Raw genomic sequence first — 23,368 nt, 5'->3', positions numbered from 1 at the left:
GTTGTTCAGTGGAGCAGACTAATTTACTGTTTAGTCGTGAGTAAATCCTGTCCTTTGCTGTGATGTATCTGGACAGGCAAGGAAAAAAAGATTACTGTACATGCATTTTGTTTGGCGTATTTCAGCTGCTGACTGTAATGGCTTCTCTTCCACTGCAGTAAAATGTGTCCTCTAGTGTGTGTAGGTGATTAGGCAGTGTCTACACAGTGCGCTGTCTCACTGTTTATCAGATAATGAACTGCTCAGTGTGCCTTTTCCGGTCCAGTGTTTCTGTACTCAGCGTGGGGTAATGATTTCCCCATTCAGAACTGATTATTTCATGTTTACCATTTTTTATGGATGTTGTCCGTTGCTTTTGAATATTCTCTGCCTGAATTATTATTTGCTAGGCTTCAGTCAGGGATGGAAATAAGACTCCTATTGCATAGCACTTTCACCCATTCCAGATTTTACTATGAGCTTCATTAAGCCACAGTGCATAGGCAACAAGCTCAGGCGTGTCTGATTAAACTCATAGGAAAACCAGGAATGGATCAAACAGCTATGCAATGGGAGTCTTGTTTGCATCCCTGACTGAAGCCTAGCAAATGACAGAGATCTCACACACACACACACACACACACACACACACACAATTGGAAACAAAACAGCGTCATTTTAGTGCAACCAGGTAATGCAAGCATTGCCGTGAGTACAGTACAGGAATGCATACTGCCAGGGACGTAGGCGGTCATCTGTACGTCACTACGTCAACTTGTACACATTTCTAGAGAACCACTTATCTAACCTGCTATTTTTATCAACCGTTATTTGGAGTGGAGGTACCCTGTCTCTCTCTCTGTCTTGCTTACAATTTCCTGTGTTTGTTTAATTTAAGTGAATAATTGCATTGTAAGTGTTAATTGCCAGCCAGGTTATTAAATACCAGACTGGTAGCTTTTAAGGTCTCTGTTGAAACAGCGTTTTAATATTCATAGCGTCACAGCTGAATTCCAATGCAAACCAGGGCACAGCAGAGTTGAATGGTTGTTAAAACAGTTCACTCATAGTCTTTTGTCTCCTCTTTTTAAATGGCCCTACACGCAGAAATAACAGCTTTTTAATGCGGCTTTCAAATGAGGGCTGTAATAAAACTCCAGAAATATGTTCTCCTGTGTGACAGAGAGTGTGCTGCCCTCATTGTCAGTCTGCTCGAGTCCGCAAGGTTAATTCTTTAATGAGGGCTCCATCGCTGCACTTTGATGGTGTGGTCCCTTGTCTTTTTTTTAAGGCCCTTATCAAACCCTAATGCAAGGATGGTGTCCGCCCGTCTGTCTGTCTGTCTGTTACACCCTGCGTGATCTGATTGAATTTGGCTGTCTAAATACTGCCCAGGCTGGGCCATGCTTAGCTTCTGAGAGCAGACTGTGTGGACTGCAGGCTTCCCCAGTGTGTGTCAGTCTTGGTCTCTGCCCTTGGCAAGGACAGCGAATGCTGGACAGGGAGATATCAATACACGCTCAATAAACAGCTTATAGTGCCCCCCTCTCTCTTAAGAGTAACAGGCAGAATATCAATACCAATTGGACGCGTTGTCCCAGGAATACAATACTGTACGTCGTTCAGCTCTGAACCATTGAGAGAGTTGAGAGCAGGATGTGATAAGCCCACTGCTTTCTGTTCTGTTTGGTGTGCAAGTTTGGAAGTGCGTGTATTAACAAGGGCCGACCAGTATTGTGGACGACGATCCTGGGACATTACTAAAAGCCTTTCTAGGTGTCTTCTTCAAAGAAGACTCCACGACCCCATTGATAAAGTGTAAAGGGTCTCCTAATGGTCCCATTAAGAGGAATGTGCGTGGTGTGCTGGTTTAGATTAGAAATGAACCTTGCCGAGGTGTGGACGGCGCTAGTTACAGCATGTCACATAAGAAAAAGTCAAAACCGTGGAAAATTCAGACAAGGAAACCTAGAAGAAGAAAAAATACGATTGGGTTGAATTTGTTGATATCTTAAGTGGGAAATGCTTGTGGCCTTTTAAACATGCTCTGAATGGTCTACTCTGAGCTCCTCTCGATGTGTGCTGACCTGGGCTCTCTCCAGACCCCAGCCATGCTTTGTAACACACGGCGGCAAATTGCTAGGTTTCTTTTGTTGTTTTGTGAATGCTGTACGGTATCGCTCTTGAAATCTAATCAGCGCACTTCAAGAAGGCGGTGTAATCTTCCTGAAATGAACGATTGTGTCAATGAATAAAGATGCAGGTGTCTTTTTTTAAGCGACTTAAAAGATCTCCACTTCACTCTGTCCACAGTACGTGCATTTAGGAGACAAAGTGAACTGAAAAAAGAGTCTCTCTCTCTCCATCTATCTCTCACGCACACACACTTTCTGTTTGTATTATACTGATTTCATTCATATACAGCTTCCCTCACAAGCATCCCAGGGAGCTTCACAAAAATATAACAAAAGACCTTGAAAAGGCAATACAAAGAAATCTATTGATACAAATATTGATTGACAGTCTTGAAGGGAGATCTTGTCACTGAAACCAAGGATAAGCACATAGATACACAACTTGCATTCATACAGGAACACCCACACGTACCACCGTGAGCACAAATCCCTAATCCCCCGTTTTGCCTTGACAGACACACTTGAGTCGAGAAGGCAGGCGCTGTGTCTTTCTCTCGCTCTCAAACAGGAGAGCCCTGAAGTGCTAGGAGCAGAGTTTTCTTCTCTGCACAGATTGGACTCTTATTAAACTGCGGGAGATTGTGCCGGACAGGGATCAATGCGTTTTCTACATTTCAAGGGCCGCAGAGCCCCAGCGGTTCAGATTAAAAAAAGAGGGGGGGGGGGGGGGAGAGAAAAACTTTCCTATTAAAACTTGAAAGAAGGAGAGAGAGAGAGAGAGAGAGAGAGAGAGAGAGAGAGAGAGAGATTTCATGTCTTCGTAAAGGATGGCTGGAGAGGCAGCCAAGCCTCACCTGTTTACCAGCCATGTGAGAGCCGGGGGCTGCTGACTGCCAGCCGGGGGGGGGGGGGGGGTAGTGGAACCGAATCTACACACGTCAGGTTATTTATAGACTCTCCCGCGGGGAACTCATGCAATCTGAGCAAAAAATACATTTAAAAAAAAGGGAGAGAGGCACTCACATCAACAAGAGCCGACTCTCTGTGTGCTACGGGTTCAGATACGCAGGAGGGAACGTTTCGGGAATATTTTCAAAAATACAAAAATGAAAAAATAAAAAGAAAAGGTAAAAGAGTGTTTGGGTTTCTGGGTCTTTGAATATTTATTTGTATTTTTTTTTTTTTTTTGCCTTCCCACTACACTTGTAATATATTAGCTGTTTTCTGATTTTTGGCATAAAAATGTTCAGTTTTTCAACCTCTTTACCAGCCTACCACCCAGGCAGAAAGCTGAACACTTCTTTGTATCCTGGTGTTTTCAAACCCTTGTAAAAGTCTACCATGGTAAAAAAAAAAAATGCCATAAAACACAATGAAAGCATGGTAAAGCCCGAGAGGTATGATATATAAAAAACAAAACAAAAAAAACATGACAATCAAATAGGTGAACTATAGCAAACACAAAGCATAACCAGGAGGAGGCTGTGTGGTCCAGTGGTTAAAGAAAAGGGCTTGTAACCAGGAGGTCCCTGGTTCAAATCCCACCTCAGCCACTGACTCACTGTGTGACCCTGAGCAAGTCACTTCACCTCCTTGTGCTCCGTCTTTCGGGTGAGATGTAATTGTAAGTGACTCTGCAGCTGATGCATAGTTCACACACCCTAGTCTCTGTAAGTCGCCTTGGATAAAGGCATCTGCTAAATAAACAAATAATAATAATAATAATAATGGGAACAGCATTACCATGCAAATGCAATGTGGTACACCTGCATAAAGGGGAATGCTGGGTGGCTCAGGTTGTAATCCAAGCCTGTGTCTTCAAAGTTCTGGCTGAACTAAAGTCCTGTTCCCTTCGGTTTTTTGATTGTCCTTTTCGTTTTAATCCTGTCTTGGCTGAATTACTCCCCAGATCCCACAGAGCTCCCCCAGCCCAGCACAGCAGAGCACGTGCGGCCGGGAATTAATATCTTAATGAAAAGAGAATCTGCCAGCAAAAAAGATATGCGCTTTTTCAAGTATAATTAAAGCAAGTCTCTCGGCTGGGGTCCGATGAGACAGTGGCAGGAATTCCTTTTGCATAATAGAACTCATCAGATTGAGCTGTCCTCTGCCCGATGGCAATCAGCACTCATTGTCACTTTTTGTAGGCAGTCCGTCTCTTGGTTGGTATCAGCCTTACATGGGACTGTCAGCAATGGTAATGCAGACAGACAGACAGGCACTACAGTGGCAATGCAGACAGACAGACAGACAGACAGACAGACAGACAGACAATGTCACTGCAATGGTTCTGCAACCATTGGATTTTAGAAGTACAGAAAAAAAAGACTTCAAAACGAATGCAGAAACACCTGCCACACCACTGTCAATAGCGTTGAGCCACCGCACCACCTTTTTTGAAGGAACGCCTCTGATCTCCCTGCCTGCGCTCCACAGGTCTGTGTGCGAGGCGGCTGTCCTGTCATACTCCCTTAAATCGGAGTAGAAGGAGGAGGAGGAGGTGGCGGCAGCATAGATGCAAACCCCCAGGTGTGAGCAAGGAAATTGAAACCATGTTTCACAGCCAGCCACTTCTATTAAACTCTGCTCCATGCTGCTGCTGCTGCTGCTGCTGGGGGGATGGGAGCCTCTGTCCCTGTCTACCTAGACACAGCCAGACTGTTTCCAACAAGTATGCGCCCTACAGGGCAAACTGTTCCTCTTAGACACCAGGAACAAATCCCTCAGCCTCCGAGACCGATCTCAGCAGCGCTGCACCACACTGAGTGCAGATCTTAACTGATTGTGTCAGATCATTCTGATGAAAGCATGGGAAAGTGTAATAAAGCACACTGAAGGCATGGTAAAGCAAATAGATATGTAAACTCTGGCAAATGCATTTGTATAATGATGGTAAGAAGCAGCTAGGAGAGGGAGGCCCACAGTGGTCCTATACCACTACTGGCATAGCTTTGCACGCTAGCTGACTGTGCTAGTGCCAGGACAGATATTCAAAGAATGAAACAGACATTGCTGGAGGCCAAACCTTAAAGTATCAAATAGGGGGTTTCATGAGTGGCTCATCCAGTTAGGCTCTGCCGCTGGGATGGATGAGTCACACAGCTTGGACGGCGCCGGTTCGTGTCCTGGCTGTGCAAAGAGACCGAACTTTGCTGGGTACTCCGACGCTCCCAGGGGTGGGGGGATGGCAAACCAACAGGGACTCATTCTCCTCATCGCGCAACAGCGAACCCTACTGGCCAGACACCGAGCACATTCAGAGTGGATAAAAAGATCTGTTCTCCGGGATCGGTAGCCCCGCCCACCTCTGCTCTGGATTGCTCGGGCATTAAAGCGATTCTGGCTTGCGAGATTGGAGGACGCTCACACGCCCTCAGAACGTCTGTGCTGTGTAGAATGATCATTCTAAATTATTTTTTTTTTAAAAGTAGCAAATAAGACAAATTCATATAGATAAACCAACAAGAGGAAGCAGAGTGAGCCTTTCTGCCTGCTGGTGTTTATCTGGATCGAAACAACCCAAGTCATTATAAAACCTATGCAGGAGAGTCTCTGCTCTAAGGGGTTACTGTAGGGTTCTCGTCATGAGCCATATATACGGGTAATTGAGGTGCGAAAATGTGACTCTCTTGAAGTATCCTATTTTTTGTACGGCTCTATAAGGACTCCCTGGTTATCGGTTCAGCCAAAAGTGTGTACAGCTCTGCTGTGCTGTAATACACTGCTCTTTTACAGCATTGTAGCGGATTAAGAGTGCCATGAAATATCTGAATATTCATCTAATAAAATCTGTGTTCCACCACAGCAGTGCTGTGGAGTCCTCTGAAATCGAACCCTCGGAGGAGCGTGTGGTACACTGCACACACACACACACACCAGGGGGCTCCAGTTTAGTGTGGCAACGTGACTCTGGAGCCCTTCCGAAGCTGAGGAAGTGGGTTTTACTCATGGGGGGGAGAGTGTGTGACGGTGAGGCAGCCCCACACGCTCTCTCACTGTGCCAAGGAGATAAGGGATGCCTGCATTTCAGTGATAACTCACGTCTGCTGCTGCTGTCAGACAGAGGCAACGCAGACAGGCAGGCAGGGCTGTCATGAAGTTAAACCTCCCAAAAAATATCTGGGAGACTTATTTGTTTGTTGGTTTGCTTATTTTAAGATTTCATTTCAAGTCAAAGGTGTGGGCGGTCTATGGATTGCTAGCTAGAGGAGACAAGAGGTTTCTGCAGAATCTATAGGGTCAGTGGATCATATAGAAACCAGACACCAGTTTTATAGCAGTTTGAGGCAGTCCAGGTTTTACATTCTACGACCTTATTAATAATAATAATAATAATAATAATAATAATAATAATAATAACACTCCCTTTGCAGCTGGTCTTCAGCCCAGCTGATCAGTAAGTGAATTGCAGCTGCAAGGCAGCTTTTGAATAAGGCTTTTTCCAAATTGGCGAGAAAAAAAAAGGAGAATAAATTGAGAATCGCTTGCAAATCTGCAGTGAATGGATGCACACGTTCCTCTATCCGCTGATAAAGTATTTTGCTCCTGTATGAGAAGGCGGCAGCAGGGACATTGTGTGTTGTAATCAGATCTAATTACTGCTGGGCAGGCTAGGGACCCTACAGGCAGCCCCCCCGGAGACGATTCACTGAGCAACAAGAACAGACTGCTGGGACAGCAACACCTTAATGAGAGTTATTTTTAGGCAGTTCATTTACTTAATGAGGGCATCTCGCTCCCAAGCAGTGCAGGATGCAAAGCAGTACAAACCTCGCCCAAGGCAACGTCAAACACTTGACCTGGAACGACATTGTACACCAGGGATGGAAATAAGACTCCTATTGCACAGCAGTTTCACCCATTCCAGGTTTGAATATGAGCTTGATTAGCTCCAGTCTATAGGTTCACGCCCAGGCTCCGCCCTGTTACCCTGGATTAGCAAACACAGTGGTTCAATAAGTGGAAGGGGCAGATTTACTACAGGTTACACGTGCTTGTGACCCGTCTGCGTTTTTCGAAAGCTAATTTGCGTAGCCCTCGAGCTAACCACCATAAAAGCGACACCGAAAATGAATCCCGTTAGCCCTCCCCTCTTGAAGTTAAAAATATGTCCTTTTTTTATATAATGTTCATTGTATTTTGTAGTTGGAGAGAGAATTGGAAAAGATGCTAAAAATATTAACTATTAAGAGGGAGGTGCACATGGGCAGCAGTGTGGAGTAGTGGTTAGGGCTCTGGACTCTTGAGCGGAGGGTCGTGGGTTCAATCCCCGGTGGGGACACTGCTGCTGTACCCTTGAGCAAGGTACTTTACCTAGATTGCTCCAGTAAAAACCCAACTGTATAAATGGGTAATTGTATGTAAATATAATGTGATATCTTGTAACAATTGTAAGTCGCTCTGGATAAGAGCGTCTGCTAAGAAATAAATAATAATAATAATAAAGTTGTATTTTTTATTTTAAACATGACCTCTGTGTATTTCTTTAAACAGCTACTATAAAAACGTAATTGGCTTTTATTCTGGTTTCAATAGCTGTGTAATAAAAGGACATTATAACGTGGTATGATGATAACCGTGGTATATTTTCTGAGGGTTATCATATCGTTTCCCCGTTCCCATCACCAAACAGCATTATATAAAAAAAGACGACAAATACAACTGACATTTACAGCAAATCATTTCAGTAACAGCCACTGTTTAAAAGGTCAAGTGGCAATATATCAACTTCCCGGAACTAAATATAGTAAATCAAATCTAACATGAAAAGGTCAGTGCGGGAGCTGTGAAAGGTAACGGTGCTGAACAGGAAAATGCAACAGCCGGACATGAGCAGAGCTGCACTCGCCTCTAAAGCTCAACTAAACTAAACGAGGAGAAACTGAAACGCCTGTCACCTTGACTTTGGGGGGGGGCGGGTGTTGGATTCCGTCACGGATTCCGGAACGCCACTAAAAATCTAGATTTTTCTGAAACAGGAATTATTATGCAAATTCACATTTTATTTGTACACCGAACTTCTAGTAACACACATTAATAGGTAATGCATTTATGTCATTTTACAAGTATTTCCACAAAGTTGGGGAGGAGGAGGAGGAGGAGGAGGAGGAGGAGGAGGAGGATGAAGAGGAGGGGTGGGCAGACGGTTTAGAAAGTGGATTTTTTTTTTGTTTAAAAAAAGGTGTAATGAAGTATTCAAGACGTTAAGTAACATTTCAGCAGCAGCGAGGGGAAGCGTTTTTGTTTTTCCAGAGTCTCCTGAGCCGAGTGGAATTGAAGTCCTGTCACACTGCGCGAGTGCATCAACACACAAGCAAGCCCCAGGCTGCACAGCAGGCAGGGTTGAAAGGACCCCGGGCTATCAAGATGCTTTAATGCAATCAGGTAGTGAAATGCACAATTCTAGCAACAGGAACCAGAGAACCAACAGCCGTGTTGCTCATTTAGTAGTCTTGGGAACCGCTCCTCTGAATGTAGTGCAACTTGTGTACCAGAAATGATCATTTTAAGGGTCATATATTATACAGTGTTTAGATGCATTTTCTCAGAAAAGATCATTTTAAACTGCTTGGAGACTTGCTGTGTTGCAACTGTTACAGCACTCAGCAACTTCACAAAAAGACTCCCCTAGGATACTGTTGTCAACAATGTAGTGTTATATGGAATCATCTTTCCAATACTACTAGAGCGCTCTGCAGTGTTGAGAGTGGAGTTCTCTTTCCTATACTGCTAGAGCGCTCTGCAGTGTTGAGAGTGGAGTTCTCTTTCCTATACTACTAGAGCGCTCCGCAGTGTTGAGAGTGGAGTTCTCTTTCCTATACTGCTAGAGCGCTCTGCAGTGTTGAGAGTGGAGTTCTCTTTCCTATACTACTAGAGCGCTCTGCAGTGTGGAGTGGAGTTCTCTTTCCTGTACTGCTAGAGCGCTCTGCAGTGTTGAGAGTGGAGTTCTCTTTCCTGTACTGCTAGAGCGCTCTGCAGTGTTGAAAGAGTTAAACTGGAAATGCTGTATAAACTAATGCACTGTAACACGCATCTGGTTATTTCGAGTTTTTTTATAATGCAGTACAGCACTTTAGCGCACGGCACTGTCGCCATCGCAGACTTGGGAATGGATTGATTATCCAGCTAACCCTGCATCCCCTGGCACAACAGATGGAATGGAGAGAGCTGTGTACACCAGTTTTAATTACCTAATGATGTTCTCAATGGCGTCACTGCATTTCTGAAAAGGCCAGCAGAGCAGAGGTCTAATTCTCCATGCTCCGACGCCGTGACTTGCGCAGCTACGAACCCCCACCCCCCCCCCCCATCCCGATCAACGATCGCCTTCAATACTCGGGCTGAAGAGGTGCTCATAAAGGTTACTATTTTTCTATTTTTTATGCTCACTAGCTGTACGATCTCTGCCCTGCACCCTCCCCTACCCTTTTCCTCTCCGTTCTTTGCTTGTATTTTTAGACCTCGGCTGAGGTAAGCGATCCCAGGATCTTTCTTTATGCATCATTAAGATGCGTTATCTCAGATCTGCTAAACAGCTGTTATTGCTGCTCTGTGTTACACTGGATAGCCTGAGGCAACCTGTCCAGTTGTGTAAAATGCACTTGAGACAACCCCTTTCATTCTCCTATATTAAATGGTACATTGTGACACAGTAATAATTATTCTATATATAATGCAAACAGGAAGGTTTTAATGATGGGGTTTGGAATGTGGATCTGTGCTTTACATTTTGTTACAAATTATAAATCACAATTTGAGAACATTCCCCTGCATGCTTTTATGCTGTAACTGCTTGCCTCGTGCACAGTAGACTACCAGCTGACAAAGATTTTTAAAAAAAGCATTAACTGTGTATTGTGTTCTTTTGATTTAAACATGATTGCACAGTTCACCCCGTCTCTTATGGTGTAAGAATCTCTTATTGTTTTACACTTTGGATGACAAAAACGTCACTTCGTAGTCACCTTGCCCAATCAAAGACCTCACGAGAAGACGATGAAGAGACAGGGTCAACTGTACATAATAACTTACACACAAAAAAGACAGGGGGAGAGAGAGAGAGAGAGAGAGAGAGAGACAGAGAGAGAGCGAGAGCATCTGTCAACTGATTTTGTAAGGTTGTTAGTATTGCAACTGTCTTCCCTACAAGTACAAGTTTTGTCGCGACACAAGAAAAAAGTTTTTAAGTCAGATGGAGGGCATGTTGTTTTTAAAAGCAATGCTGCCCAGCCCGGGACCTCCTTATCCCAGCCCTGTGTTCCTGTGATTGTGCTCTCCCACACCGCTCTTTTCTCTAATTGGGTATGAGTCGTCTCCTTGGAACTGCTCCTCCATTCTCTCGAGTGCTCTGCTGTTTTTATAGAACAGACGTCTGCCGGATGAGTACTCAACGTCTCGCCCTCCTCCTTGACAGTGAAAAGAAACCTCCTGGGTTCTTGCCATCGTTACGATTCAGAGAGAAATAAATCAGACTGCTGCTTATCTTTCCTGCACTCCACACCTGTGCAGAATACACTCTTCCAAGCCGGTCCCCTGTACTTTCAGAGGAATTATTTAACACTGTGTCGTTCATCTGCCTGGCCCAGACTGTCAGTGAAGAAACGGGACAGGCACGGTGGAGCTTTTCAAAAGTGACATTCTCTGTCCCTCAGAGAAAGCATGGAGGACACCAAAAAGTACACGGGAGGACAGGAATATCCTGTCTTCACCATGGGCCATCCTCACTCCCACTGGAATGCTGTTGCCAGACCATAGTCGATATACAGCACCACAGAACCAAACCCCGTTCAGCTCATACACACAGGCATGCGATAAACCTTACTACCATTGCTGGCCATGATTGTTGCATGATCCACGAATGATGTAACAACGACAGGTTGCGATTTACGGTCCTATTTTGAAACTTCGTGGGCTGAGATTGACATTTTTGGGTTGGCATATGGTAGTGCCCCTATACACGGGCACACACAAGCATGGTCTGGAAATGGTGACCCGTGGAGGATGACCCATGAGGGAGAATCATGTAAACAGTTCATGGGTTAAGCATGAGAATGACATGATGTGGTTTGCTTAATGTCTGGGAAGTTTTATAAATGAAGGGGACGGTCAAAAAGCCCTGGCATAGGCCACTGCACACTAGCGATTACTCTCGTAAATGATTTGATCCCGTGGAACGGTTCTTTTTAAATTGACAGCTAGAGGGGGGGCTGTAATTGCTGGGAAGCCGAGACAGGAGGATGCTTTATCAACAGCCTGCCGGGCGCTGCAATCCCTCACCGTCTCTCTCCCAACACCCTCCGGGCACACTAATGTCATTATCTCTGCGCGGCACTCCCCACACCACCGCGAGTCACCGCCATCCGAAATAAATTGTCAGCGCCGTGAAGGGCAAACAATTCGGAGGTGCTTTTCTCTCCAATTACTGTTTCAGCAAGACATCCCTCTTCGTTTCGTTCTGCTCGGGGTTTTATGAATTTCTTGAGGGTGACTAAGCCAGTTTAGTTGATACAGTCTTTGTTTCGTATGTCACCCTGTGCAGGGCTGCTTTACTTAGTCTCAGTGGACAGAGCAGCAATCCAGCACAAATTCAAGCTGCTGTTTTCTGCAATCGTTTCTGTTGCAGTGCCGATTTAGCCCAAACAGCAGCAGCGTCATAACCTGCTGGCGTCGGAGAGCTCAAACCAGTCAATCGATTAATCTGGTTGTGCAGCTTTTAGTCACAGCTTAAACAAAACAGATAAGACAGCGAGGCTACCAAAACGAACCCTGCTCTATCTGCCTTCCCGGTACCCTTCCTCTCTCTCGCTCTCTCTCCCTGCTCGCTTTGATTAGCTCCCTGTAGACATCTCACCACCACACGAAAGATGAAAAGTCAGCCTTTCTTTCTTTTTAGAATTACCTTTCTTCGCCAGAGTTTTTTTTTTTTATAATTATTCAAATGAAAAATTCTGAAGAATAAAAAAAAAAAAAAAAAATACATATACGACATGCTTCAAAGAGCTCTGTGTCCTTCGTGTTAACCTCTGAGGAGGAGCGTGACAGTGTCTGTGTGTGACAGGTTGGCCTGAGACCGGGAGGAAGTGTGTCTAAAGATACAATGGGGGTAAAAGGAAACACTGAATTACTGCAGACTGTAGTTACCAGCTACATGACTGTACTACCCAAGTACGACTACTGCTCAGAAGCTGTAAAATTTAAACGACTGCTAATACATTATTTACTGCTGCACTTGGCTTCAGTCCGTTAGACACTCGATGTAAATGCATGTCAGTCTGTTCTGTTTGCTATAAGGAAACCTTAGGGATCAGACCATACCGAGTGTGGGTGGAGTTCGAATCACTGTAATGCTGTAACTGTTTTAGAGATACTGAGGGGTCGATCAACCTATACCATTATACACCACTAGGGAATCAACCCAAGGGGCTGATGCAATCCAGGTTGAGTCCCAGGTACTGTGAAATGCTCTAAAATGATCCAAACCTTTGTATTCTTCAGTTTATGCTTGAGTGTTAGGGACAGTAATGGCAGTAGGACGAAGGTAATATTTTTTGGGGGGGTATCTGGGAGGGTAACGATCCCCCTTTAAAGAAGTCCCCATAAACTGCTGGGCTTCAGTTGGCGAGACCAAAGTTTCAGATAAACCGGCCGAGCGCGGGCTGGCAGAGTGGCCTCCTCTTGCTCGTACACATGCTCATGTTCTTATGGTTTTGATCAGCTTCAAGAACACAGATCTGCGTTATCTTTACCCAGTGATTTTCAGTGACAGTGGGGACTCATGAGGCGGTTCAGTAGGAATGTCATTCACAAAGGTGTTCTGCACGATTAGAGCCCGGTGATACACTGTGCATCATCCAGAGGGGCTGACAGGAGACTTGCTCAAGAATTTCTCCGGGTGGAAGAGATGAAGCTTAGAAAATACTGAGGGCAGAAAATCGAGATGACAAGCGCTATTAATCCAGTACCACCTCCCAAACACAAAGCTGTGCATGGGGTGGTTCTGTGGTGAAGCAGCATAGCACCCCTTTTACACACCGACAGGCGCGCACACATACACACACACACACAACGACTCGGGTACACATAGGGTTAGATTTAAAAAAAAAAAAGAAAGAAAAGCCTAGCGATTTATAATTCATTTAATTCACATGGGTGATAAAGTGGGCAGGTTTCAAAGGGAGAGGAGAAAGGGCAGTACGTCTCCGACGGCTGTGATTACCTCGGGGAAAGCCCTCAACAAGCGCGATTGTTCAGACGGATTGCCCTCTGATAAAGCGCTAAATTATGGAAGGCGGTAGAACACAAACACAGTGAGTTACAGCTCTGCGATGGGGGGGGGGGGGGGGGCTTGTGAATCTCATCACTGTAGCTTTGAATTTCTGGAAAAACAGATGCGTTTGGTTGTCAGTTCCCTCCCCCTCTCTTTTCCTCCCTCTCTCTCTGTCTGATATTGCACACTGATGGTATCAGACTGGGTCAGGATTGTTTTACCAAGGACAGAAGCTGGTCACAAGCCTCCCCACGTTTCCGAGAGGAAAAATGACATTAGCGAGAATATAAAATATTAAAAGACTCTGGGGATCTCAACAGCCAGACGACACAGACCATTCAAACAGGGGTGGAGGGGGTGGGTCAGGGACTAGGGTGACCTCACATACAGGTTGATTATTAATAATAATAATAATAATAATAATAATGGTACATCCTCCCCAGATTGCCATGCTTCATTATAAACAAACATTTTAATTTAGAGATGGCAAATATTTAATTAGAATTCCGAGGAGATGCTTTTAATAATGAAAATACACTGAATCCCTGATCGGGGATGTCAATGAAGAAATACAGGGAAACGCGTTCTTCAGAAATAAATCAAAGTTGTATTTCAGAGCTTCCCAGCCTTCATTACCAGCGCATTTAAACTTTATCTCTTGTCATTGCTTTAAAACACAGACGGCTCTTTCTGCAAGTAACTACGTGTGGCTTATCGAATTTACAGATAAGAGTTTTTCAATTTAGCCGGTGCCGAGACAAGAGTTTGATGGACTGGGATCGTTTTCTAGTAAAAGCTTTCTTAATACAAAAGCTATTTCTGAGGTTTCGCACTCGGTCGTGAAGTGACATGGTTAGCTACGGCATTTAAATCTGGTTATTTATCCTTCTGATGCTCTGTGACTTGCCACTGAAACAGTGAAAAGGCATATTTCCGGTTGACATCGGGGTCAATTCCTGTTTTTCCATTCCAGTTCCAATTTATTTTCAAAATTAATTCCCAGTTCCAATCCCCTTTTCATCGATTCCAACACATCATTGATCAAAACTGCAATTAGCAGCATTCTGTTAAAATGAGCTTCTCGCAGTGGCAATCTAATTACTTGAGTCCAAACTGGCTTCAAACGAAAGCAGCTGAAACAATCGCAAGGATTATGATGGCTCTAAAATATCAATTCCTCCGAAGGAACTGGAACTGGCAACGTGAGGTTTTGTTCAGTCTAACACGGTTACATTAAAATAGGTATTTTTCAGCAAGGGGATGTAGTATGAAAGGATGAGGGAGGGTGTGAGTCTGTGAGCGAGAGAGAGAGAGAGAGAGGGGGGGAAGAGAGAAAGGGCGGTGAGGCAGAAATGAAAAAGGAAACTGAAGACAGACTTTTGACAGGTGTAATGGCTTTGTGTTTCCTGTGTGGGCTAATGGAGTAATCAAGCCAGGGGCTCCCTAAAAAGAGTAAACAAGAGAATTACTCAGTGACAGGGCGCTGTGTAATTTAGGGAAGGAGGAGGAAGGGAGGGGGCGAGGGTAGGGGGCGGGGGGTGGGGTGGGGGGGGGGGGGGGTGTAGAGGAACATGTTCCAATTAATGACACACTGAAAAGAAATTGAGAAAGGGAGACATGGATAACATTGCCTGCACCCACCATGCATGAAATCTTAACATAAGTACTGCACCCACAATTGTGTGTCATACTTAACCCTTTTAAGATACAAGGGATGTATGTGTCCCACAAATACAAATGATGCACAGAACAGGGTTTCACTATTTAACTGACAGGTGGGATCTGGTCATCCAAATTGTCAGCTTCCTCCTCGGCATACTTGAGTCTCTCTCAAATTCATTTTAAGAAGAAACCGTTTGAACAAGCGCTCAATTCCTTGTGTACCTCAAGGGGTTAAATCATTTCACACCATGAACCGTTAACACGACCCAGTCCCCAGTACTTAGCCGTAGACCTCGCTGAAGCCATTCACATTTAACAGTGCCAGAATTCAATACAAGCTTTCCAACTGTGTTTGTATAACTAATAGAGGAGAAGAAAAATTATAAAAATCACACGTACATTGGAACGAAAAAACTAAAAAGCGCTCAGCGGGATTTCAAACCTAATTAGGGCTGTAAAGATGTGTCTGGGGTGTACTCTTGCTGCAGGGATGTCTTGAGTGTGTGTGTGTGTGTGTGTGTGTGTGTGTGTGTGTGTGTGTGTGTGTGTGTGTGTGTGTATCTGTTTCTTCTTCTTCCTCCCAGTGTTGAAGCGCCACTACAGGATCAGCTTTTCACAGATTGCTTATCGAACTTCAGAGGATATCTTTTTTTTCGAACGAGTTCTGCTTTCCCAGCCCCGCGGCCTCCTTCAGCTTTTCCGAGAAGAAAAACAAAAAACGATTCCCTAACCTCAAGGGCAGGGCGTCCTGCACGCAGACAGCGAGGGAGACGGAGAGACCGAGACAGTGACACAGGGAGCACAATACCGTTCTTAAAGCGACGGTACCACCCGGCTGCACTTAAACACCACACCTTATATCACTCAGAAAGGTTCACTAAAGCATAATAGAGAGAATGCATGGGGAGCAAGGTACAGCACAGGGGGAGCAAGGTACAGCATAGGGGAGTATTAGGGTACAGCATAGGGGAGCAGGGTACAGCTGGGTACACATTGTAAAACCAGCAATGAATATATTGCAAAATGGCACCGTGCATCACATTTAACATGGTTAAGGAAAAGTAGGGCAGTTTGATTCGATTTAAAAACGCAGCTCGACGGGAAGTTAAATCAGGAGGAAATAAACAGAGTAAACAATATGTGAATCTTCAGGCTACCTGGACAGTATGCTGGTTACATTAATGACAGGTTAGGGAGAGGAACAGCAGGCAGAGATACAAACTGTATTTCACTGCTAAACAAGGAGGCGTTGGGTTATTCAATCATGTGATTTACATGCTAGTTTAAAATTAGGAATTAAGATTTTCGGCTCATGTGCAGATGGCTGTGATGTGACCTGTGGCAGCCTCCGCTCCAAGGATAGCAGCCCCATTGTTTATTCATGAAGACAGCTTCATATTTATCTCCGCAATAATCGCGATCGTATAGGAGAACCTCTCGCACTGCGGAGATAACCCCTTCACTGCCTTGCATCCCTTTAGGAATTGGTTCAAAAACGGAAAGTCGGATTCCTGCAGCTGTAGTGTAGCCTCCTTGTGTGTGCGCTCTGAAGCATTTTTAGGTTTGACACTGAAGCCCTGCCCTATACGGCATCTTCCCCACTCCCTCGGCTCTCATCAATAAGATACACAGACTCCCTTTCCACCCTTCTCATTCCCTCGGGCAGCAGTGTGGAGTAGTGGTTAGGGCCCTGGACTCCGGACCAGAGGGTCGTGGGTTCAATCCCAGCTGGGGGACACTGCTGCCGTACCCTTGAGCAAGGTACTTTATCTAGATTGCTCCAGTAAAAACCCAACTGTATAAATGGGTAATTGTATGTAAAAATAATGTGTTATATCTTGTAACAATTGTAAGTCGCCCTGGATAAGGGCGTCTGCTAAGAAATAAATAATAAATAATAATAATAATAATAATAACTATTAGGTCAAACTGCTTGACTCCCTGTAACCATAGCCACGCTGCTGCCTTCCTTCCTTCCCTCTGCATCCCTCAGCACTAGACCACTTTCCAAATGTAATTGTGTGCCTACTGGTTTCTTAACCAGCCCCTCAGATCTTCCAGTGGTTTTGCTAAGGCAGTGGTGCATTTTGTCCTCCTGCGGTTTGAGAGAGAGCGAGAGAGAGAGCAAGAGAGAGGCGAGTTTGATGGATTCCCTTTCCCCTAGAAACGCTCAGCCGGTGATTGCTGTTAACGAGAGCGGAGAGGCCGTGCTGGAGACAGGAAATCCATCACGCCGCCTACACAACACCTGCACGTTAAAAGGGGGGACAGGGGACGACTTGCATTTGAGCCTGTGTGTGTCTCTGTGCGAGCGTCTCCCTGATAAAAGTTGAACACAGTAGATTTTGCACAGTATGTTTTCCAGTTTCTCCCATGCTTGTCACACAGTTAGAATGCACTATGCACTTACCATACGGTTTGGCTCTCTGGGCTTCACCTACCTCTGCTAGACCATGCTTTCGCTGTGCTTTAGTACACTCCTGGCTCCCAGGGATATGGGAACCCGTCATTCAAAGTGTGAACACAGAATCGTAAAATCAAAGGCAGCGCCTTGCAGCAACGCATGAACTGCGGGCGATGCAACAGCTGTCAGATCGTCTCGACGCTGGCGGTGTGATGGCGATGGGCTGTCACAGGCAGCACATTGAAAACACAAGCACTGGCTTCATCTTAGCGTTTAGCTCCAGTGCATACTGCGAAACTCCTGAAAGAACGAAAACATTGCTATCCTCCAATAACACTCTTTTGCTTTACTTAATTTTTATTATTTATTTCTTAGCAGACGCCCTTATCCAGGGCGACTTACAATTGTTACAAGATATCACATTATACATTATTTCACATTATACAGATATCACATTATTTTTTTTTTACATACAATTACCCATTTATACAGTTGGGTTTTTACTGGAGCAATCTAGGTAAAGTACCTTGCTCAAGGGTACAGCAGCAGTGTCCCCCACCTGGGATTGAACCCACGACCCTCCAGTCAAGAGTCCAGAGCCCTAACCACTTATATGATTTTATAGAGAGTGCCATGGTTTTGGTCATGTTGTTTTTTTTTTTTTTTTTTTAAATCCCTGACGCGGTTGCAAAGAGCAGCTCATAGTGCAGCTCATAGTGTGAGGACCAGGTACGCTGGAACTAGGGGTGCTGGGAGGGTGCGGCTGCACCCCCTGGCTTCGCATGGCTTCCATCATATACAGGGGTTACAGTTTTGGTCAATGGCTTTCAGCACCCCCACTATAAAAACTGTTCCAGCACCACTGGTGAGGACTCAACTGAGGGGATGGACAAAGCACATCCTTACCGTGTCTCCTGGGGTATCAGGGTTGAGCTGCCGGTGGTTGTCCTGTGAACTATGTCAGTAATGGTTTTCGATTAGCACTCAGCGGGGTGGGAGGGGGTAGTTGTGCTGTGGTTGGAAGGGATCCATTACAATGGTATTGTTTTATTGAGTGTTTCCTCTGGCTGTGCGAACGCGTCCCTAAAGGATTGGAAAATAACAGCAATTTTCATGAGAAACAAAAACTTTTATTTAATCCATAATAAATAACGGACCAATCGTTCTTTAATCAACTCCATTGAGTGTGTGAACAGGATCCGTACGTGGTGCCGTGAAAACCCATGCAATAAACACCGAGCTGCCGCGATAACAGCAAGCTGATTGAGATGAGCGAGTCCTGAGAGAACTGCAGAGATGTGTTTCAGGGGTGAGTCAAGCATACAGGACCCAGAGGAAACAATGCTTTCACTGTTCAGCAGAGCTAAGCATGTGATCGGGTTCATGCCAGAACCATTAGCGACTGAACAACGGAGACTGTGGGATGCATATTTCTGGTCGGATATTCTGAGCAGAAAAAAAGAGAGCTTTGCGTTTGTGGAGTTGTTTATTTGGAAATCGTTGTGGAATTATCATAATTGTTGTATTGTTTATTATTGAGTGTGATCTACTTGGGTCTCTCATTTTATATTAGAGCTGCACTATTGAGATGTACCTGTGCAGGCCCTGTGGACACAAAGTGAAAAGAAAGATACAAGACTATGCAAACCCTTCTTAAGGTTTCCACCATTATGGGGCAGTTTTCCCCACACTTTCTCGCCATGGTTATTACACTTAAACTCAACCATAGTTCAACATGGCTTGCTGCATGTGCGTGACCATACCTCTCTGTGCTTCACTGTGCTTACCTGTGCTTTACCACGTTTTCACAATGCTTTGCTTTTACAGCGGGAAACTTTTTTTTTTTAGGGCGATGTGGCAGGATTGGCAGAGGGTGAGGCTCAGAGACAGTTTTGAAAGTTAAAAAAAAAAAGTTTTTATTTAAAACAAAATACACCAAATAAACAGGCACGAGGGCCAAACAAAAAGGTTTCAAAACACAAAATAGACACAAAACAAAACTTACAAATAAAGCTTCCAGGCTGGGCAACGCCTTCACTGGATTCAAAACGAAAAACAGCACACACAGAAAAACACTGGCACTGGCACTGGCACTGGCACTGGCACTGGCACTGGCACTGGCTCCTGCTCCTGCTCCTTCCAGAACTCTCTCTCTAGCCAGGGCCTCTCCCCTGGCTTTAATCCCCTGTGGCTGGAGCCCAATTAATCAATAATTGCTGATTATTCAATTAGGGCTCCAGCCACATTCTCACATGTTTTCCTGGCAGGGAGGAATTTAACCCCCTCCCTGCCAGTCCCAACCACGTTCATAAAGACGGGGCAGTCCCCCGTCACAGGTGAACTTCATGGATGCAAGATGGTAGGATGGGGTTAACTGCAAGATGTTATTTCTTTCATTTTTTTGTTAATCCTGCCTTTGACCCTGCTTCCTTGAATCCTGAAACCCGCTGTGTAAACGTGGAGCGCCGATGAGCCTCATTACTCTGAGCCAGAGGTCAGAGAAGCGAGAGCCAGCGCCAGTGTAAACACTCGACAGAGACGTGCCGGAGCCTCAAAACAACTCTGTTACTGTGCTCCTCGCTGCCTGTGGAGGGACCGGGCTGTTCTTTCGGCTGATTTCTCCTCTTTTATGCAGAGAAAGGCTTTGTTCTTTATTGCAAACCGCTGATAATAACAGCATCATATTTCATCTCCGGACTTGGAGACGAAAAAAACATACTCTCTCCTCGCGTGTTACCATGGGTACAGCACTGGGCTTAGCTGCTGTCCTTTACAGAGACTGGGCAGTGATGGGTGCTGCACTGGGTTTAGCTGCTATCCCTTAGAGACTGGTACCATTCTAGGGGAAGACACGTTTCCATGGCAACAGCAGGTTTGATGCCTGCCAATGCTGCTCATCTTTATAACATGATAGCATGCTAAACAGCTTTCACCCTCTCTGTGAGTTGAATCGCATCGCCACTGACAGCCTGGGAAGGCCAACTAGCACCAACACTGCCCCCGAGTGGCAGGATTAGGAATCACAGGGTTTTAAGAGTTATTAGCTGTTTACTGCAGGCACGCTAAAAAAAAAAAAGTTTTTAAAAATAGCTAAATAAAACTTCTGTATAAAATGACACAAAATCGATCGTCAGAAATCTCCTGGTTTGTTCCTGCAACATAACTCGAATATGGCACTTATAACCTCCTACTGCTGCAAGATGCCGCAGCTTTTTAAAATTGCCTTTGTCCCAATAGCTAAAGCTTCCTTTGACAAGTGCTTTGCTTTACAAATGTGAAATGGATTTCACACCTAAAAGGAAACAGACAGACAACCAATATTAACAATTACGCCTGTGCTTTCTGATTTATGGGAAATCTTTTCATCAAGCTGTGATGCGCTCAGCCCCTGTGCGCCCTGAGTATGACCGACAGTAATGAAACAAGACACAGTACAGTCCAGAGGCTTTAAATAGACAGAGAAGCGTGGTCTACTGTGGAGCAACACTGCCCCCTAGTGTGCGCGAAGATCAAATGATGTGGATACTTTTAAAATACCTAAATTGAGATCTAATATGGGCCAGCATGCCTTTGTATATCAAGCATCTCATCTTGGGAAGACATTGCCATCGAACATAAAAACAACCTCGTCACAATACCTTTTTAAAATCGCTCAGAAATATTTATTTGAAATCTGACCAGGGTTGCAAATCCTGTAAATACGATCGTTTTTATGATTGTCTTAAACGTTTTTTCACCCTGTTTGAATGATTTGTCTGTTTTTGTCGTTGATTTTCTAGTTATTTCTTGCCACCTTTTCTTGCCTGGACCTCCCCTGACAATGAGATGTGTATCTCAAGGGTTCTGTCCTGGTTAAATACATTTATAATTAATAAATAGAATAAAAAAAGTGCCTCTATAAACTGCAGCCCTGAAACCCAGCCTTACTGAACCTTACAGATTTATTAACTACAAACACCCAACACAGAGAGAGATCATTCAGTCTATTGTGCGCAGGGATTGCGAAAACTCAAGAAACATATAAGAAAATAAAAAAATAACTGCTGTATAGCACCCCTTAGACGGGCTCCCGGGAGGCAGACTCAGCATCTGGAAGCTGCAGTTCAGTGGTGCCTTACGCATTTTATTTTCGAAGCAGTTTTAAGGTTTGTATTTTTTTGCTGGTGTTGCCCCTAAGAGGGCAAGGGGTTTCGCTACACTGACTTCCATATTGACGCTGTTCTGGAGAGAGTAGAGGTCGGCATTGAATTTCACCGCAGAACATTAGCACGGTAATTTTGCATTTAACCGCACATTTCCCATGTTCGTAATATTATGCATTTGTTGTGCTTAACCATTGTGTTTAATATGCCTGACTACAGTGCCCAATAATTGTCCCAATGTTATTGCCCATGTTTGCCTGTGCTTTAACTGTGCTTTCATTGCTTTCCCCGCAGTACAGAAGACATAATATCGCACTGCCAATGGGCAAGGTCATTCTCCCAATACAATACCATGCACTGATTCAGAACCGGTTCTTTGTGACCTAGGGCTGTCTCCGTGAAAACGTTGACGCAGGTCCCGGGAGGTGAGGGGCGGGCAGGAGGGGGGGGGGGGGGTCACCTGATCGGCGCGGCGGGATTCGTAAAGGTCTCAGATTCACGCTGTGCAGCAGGAAAGCGCTGACATGAGAAACACGAGCCGAGCCTGGAGACCGGAGGGGGGAGGTTATTAACCAGAGCGGAGAAACAGAAAGCCGTGGCACTTCGTACAGGACAAGCTGTGTCAAAAACACAAGTGCTGTCTGAGTGAGGGATCATCGAAGATGGACACACCCTTTATAAGCTTGACCTCCCTAAGCTTCGTCGTTCTAGTAATCTGCAAGCCTTTCCAATATAAAGGGTCCGAGACCTCAACAGTACCCCTGTTGTTTGTTTTTGCCTCTCCCGAGTCCGTGCCTGGCTGTCTCAACTGATTTGTGCGCAGAGGGTTCAGGCTCCTTATAAACAAGGATTTCTGAGAAAATATAAAGGCTGCTGACGGGAAATCAAGAATTTTATTGCACTTATCCAAAACAAACAAACTAGGAACCCGTTCTTGTGCAACATGAGAGAGGGGGAGATGGGGTGTAGAGGGAGAAAGGGATTTGTGTTTTTTTTTTTGTTATTTGCAGTTCAAGCTCATGTCATCCTGAGTTGTTAAAAAAAAGTTTGACGCGACAGGAATCAAAGCCCATAAAAAATATGACTTATCAGGTACTAGCAGTGATGGTTCAGAATTGAAACCATAACAAAACCAGCGTGCACGTGAAAAAACGACGAGGTGATTTGAACCTGAATCCTCATGGCTCCCAGTCCGTAGCCTTAAACTTGTTGGCCAGCTTGCAGCCAAATTGATTGAGGCAGACAGGGAGGGACAACGGAGAGCTAAATGGCTAGATTTATTTTCTCCCATCAGTGTTCTAACTCAATAAAAGAAATGCATTTCCGCCTGTTAACTGGAATTACGATTGGGGGAAGGCAAAGCCATTTGTCGCTTAGGAAAGGCGCCCGCAGTCAGAGCCCCGACACCACTCAGATTAGTGGCTGTCTCGCGTCATTGCTGGGAAAGTGCTTGGGCGTCACTGGACTTGCTGGCAGCCCCAAGATACCGATTAAAGAAGTCTTATATATTAAATAAAAACACATTAAAAAACGCTTGGATAAACATGTACAAGGTTTCTTCTCGTATTTCTAAATTCAGCACTATGGATAATTGTTATGGATGGTATGGTCGTGGTATGTCATGATAGAGTATGGTATGGTACAGTATGGTATTGTCATGGTAGGGTATGGTATGTTATGGTATTGTCATGGTAGGGTATGGTGTGGCATGGTATGGTATTGTCATAAACACGGTTGAATAATAACAATCTGTTTTCTATTTACCACGATATGAAGGCAT

At 44.8% G+C, this 23,368-nt stretch overlaps 1 protein-coding gene across 3 annotated transcripts in view; it reads left to right on the top strand.

Moving 5' to 3' along the window:
- Window positions 1–23,368, top strand: part of LOC117962522 (acid-sensing ion channel 1-like) — a 62,456-nt gene that overhangs the window by 18,764 nt on the left and 20,324 nt on the right. The gene's annotated exons all lie outside the window — the stretch shown is intronic.

Source organism: Acipenser ruthenus, chromosome 42 (assembly GCF_902713425.1).
Source record: "Acipenser ruthenus chromosome 42, fAciRut3.2 maternal haplotype, whole genome shotgun sequence".
NCBI lineage: Eukaryota > Metazoa > Chordata > Actinopteri > Acipenseriformes > Acipenseridae > Acipenser > Acipenser ruthenus.
The sequence above is the reverse complement of the archived record's forward strand: the minus strand, read 5'-3'. Positions and strand labels throughout refer to the sequence as shown.